The sequence below is a fragment of the Scylla paramamosain genome, chromosome 42 (genome assembly GCF_035594125.1).
Source record: "Scylla paramamosain isolate STU-SP2022 chromosome 42, ASM3559412v1, whole genome shotgun sequence".
Taxonomy (NCBI): domain Eukaryota; kingdom Metazoa; phylum Arthropoda; class Malacostraca; order Decapoda; family Portunidae; genus Scylla; species Scylla paramamosain.
In genome coordinates this window covers 3,274,527-3,277,500 of record NC_087192.1, presented here as the reverse complement: position 1 = coordinate 3,277,500, position 2,974 = coordinate 3,274,527, and positions in this window count along the sequence as shown.

Below are 2,974 nucleotides of genomic sequence, written 5' to 3'. Positions count from 1 at the left end.
CCACCACCACCACCACCACCACCACCACCACCACCACCACCACCACCACCACCACCACCACCACCACCACCACCACCACCACCACTACCACCACCACCACCACCACCACCACCACCACCACCACCAAGAGAACTCAACTGATCATCCCTGTGGCCTTGTAGAACAGTTCTTACGAGGAATCAGAGCAGAACAGTTCTTACGAGGAATCAGAGCTATTCAAAATATCTAACTTTAAAGGCACAACAATACACGACTATAAACAATCGTATGGTGTAGTTTAGTTAGTTGATTTACATACAAGTTCATAGCTACAAACTCCACTTCTTTTATTTATTTTTTTCTTGTGTGTTCATCTAACTTCAGAAATACAAGAATAACATAAAAAAAATATATAAAGTAACTCACAAGTTTATCGCGACAAACTCTGCATCTTGCTTGTGTGTTCATCTAAATTACGAGATAAACAAAGAACAAATGCATTTCAACATGGGATCGGCACATTTTACAATCCTCTCACCTTAACCTAACCTAACGTAATAGTGCATGCAAAAAGAAAATAAATAAATAAATAAAAATAATTACGTAATTCATGGATTCAAACAACACCAAATTCCTGCGCCTTCCTCAAAACGACAAACTCTGCGTCTTCTTGTATGTTAATTTATTCTAACCTAACCTGACAATGCACAGAATATACTGGACATCATTACTCATTCAATTACACGCAGCGCCAACTTCCTACGTCACAAGGAGAAGGAGGAGGAGGAGGAGGAGGAGGAGGAGGAGGAGGAGGAGGAGGAGGAGGAGGAGGAGGAGGAGGAGGAGGAGGAGGAGGAGGAGGAACATAAAAGGTCATACGGTGAAACACATAAGGACTGAAGCTACTTAGGGATTCATACATACGAGTATATATTCATACAACTCAGCCTGACAGTGCATAAAATACAACTCCCTCTTTTTGGGTCACAAGCAAGAGGAGCATCGAGAGTCATTTTCTGAAACACACACAAGAACTTTTTTTTTCATACCATAGATTATTATCCGCTTTTTTGTACATATATATTTTTTACAGAGGATAAAAAAAAGAGGCTGCTTGCAATGCCGCTGAAAAAAGAAGCGCTAAAAAAAAAAAAGACGCAAAAACAGAGCTGGGAGAGTTAGCCAATATATTTTGAGACTCCTTGATGCTCCTCTCTTGAAAGTCCGCGTCGTAGACAGGAGGAAATACAGAACCCGGAAGATAGTTTGAAAGTTTACCAGGAAAAAGGGATGAAAAAAAGTGAAGATATTGACAATTCTTGCAATAATAAGGTGGACAAAATAGGGAGGAAACAGCAAAAAGTCCTGTTTAGTGAGGCCACGGGAGGGAGAGGGTGAGACACGCAGTTAGCAAGTTTACAAGACCAGTAATCATGCAAATATGGTAGAGAATAAGTACGAGATGCAACATTATGGCGGTAAGTGAGAAAATCAAGACAGCCTGTTAGATGAGATGACTAGTAGAGAACAGTACGAGATGCAACATTCTGGCAACATTCTGGCGGTGAGTGAGAAAAGCAAGATTGTTAGATGAGAGGATTGGCAGAAGACAGTACAGGATGCAGCATTATGGAAGGAAGTGAGAGAATCAAGAGAAGTCAATGAGGAGAGAACCTTTTGAATCCAAGCTGTTTTAGAAGAGAAGTATTTCCTCACGTTGTTTTCCGTGATGGTACAGAATCCTTGTTAAACTTCCATTAAAAACTTGTCACACACCCTTAAAAATCCTAACAACTTCCGCTTAAGTCATGGCATCCTTAAAAATCTGAGCAAACTTCCACTACAGCTTGTTAATAAATAAAAGACACAAGCGAAACAGTTTGTGCCAAGTAATAATTTCATGTGCTGTCCTCCCTCACGCTGGTTCCTAATAAACATTTCCCAGGGCACGTAAAACATCCAACAAGATCCCGAGACATTTGAGCACCCGGAGAATATAGCCTTTGCACACGTGTCAAACATTACTTAAGCAGTGTAATCATTCCCAGGTACTTTCTGTCTTTCATCGTCCTAATTTAACGTCTGAATGCCTTGTTTTTTTTTTTTTTTTTAAGATTTCTCACCTTCATCTTTCCTTCATAACCTTTAAGTATATCCTGGAAAACTGCCTTTTGTTTCTATTTTCTCATGTTTCTTTTTCTTTCTTTTTTTTTCCCTCCCTCTGAAAGCCACAAGTTATTCCTGAAGCTCTATCTTTTAATGTCCGTCCACACATCCTGCTTTCTTCATCACTGTCAATGGTACAGCCTGGAAATTTACTTATTTTTCTTTCTTTCTCACTTTCCTCTTGTTTTAACCTTGATGAAACTGCTTCTTATCCCCCCCCACACACCTTCACTTCATTACTTTCAATGATAAATTCTGGATATCTGGCTTATTTTCACACCTTCTCACTTTCTACTTTCTCTCTCTCTCTCTCTCTCTCTCTCTCTCTCTCTCTCTCTCTCTCTCTCTCTCTCTCTCTCTTTCGTCGTCAATTTCAATGATAAATTCTGAATATCCATCTTATTTTCATACTTTCTCCCTTTTCTCCCTTTCTTTAACCCTCACGAAACTTTGCTTCTTAATATTTTCCCACGTATCCTCTTTCCTTCATCACTTTCAATGGTAAACTCTGAAAAAACTGACATTTCTGCGTTTTCTAACCTACGTGTGACTTACTACGAGACAAAGGAGCAGCAAGACAACGAGGAAGCTAAATAACGCAGAACCATCCTGAAACTCTTCCGTTTTCTTTCTCAGGGACCAACATGTTAATCTACAGTCCCTGGCCACACCACGTCTACGGTCTCTGGCCAGTCCACATACTATTGCACAAAGTAAGAGGGAGGTTTCAAGACACTTATCTTCCAATCCTGGTGGATTGGAAGGGATTAACACCTCAGTGGACATTTTTTTTTTCTTTTTTGTTCCTTTTTGTTGCCCTTTGTTCCTT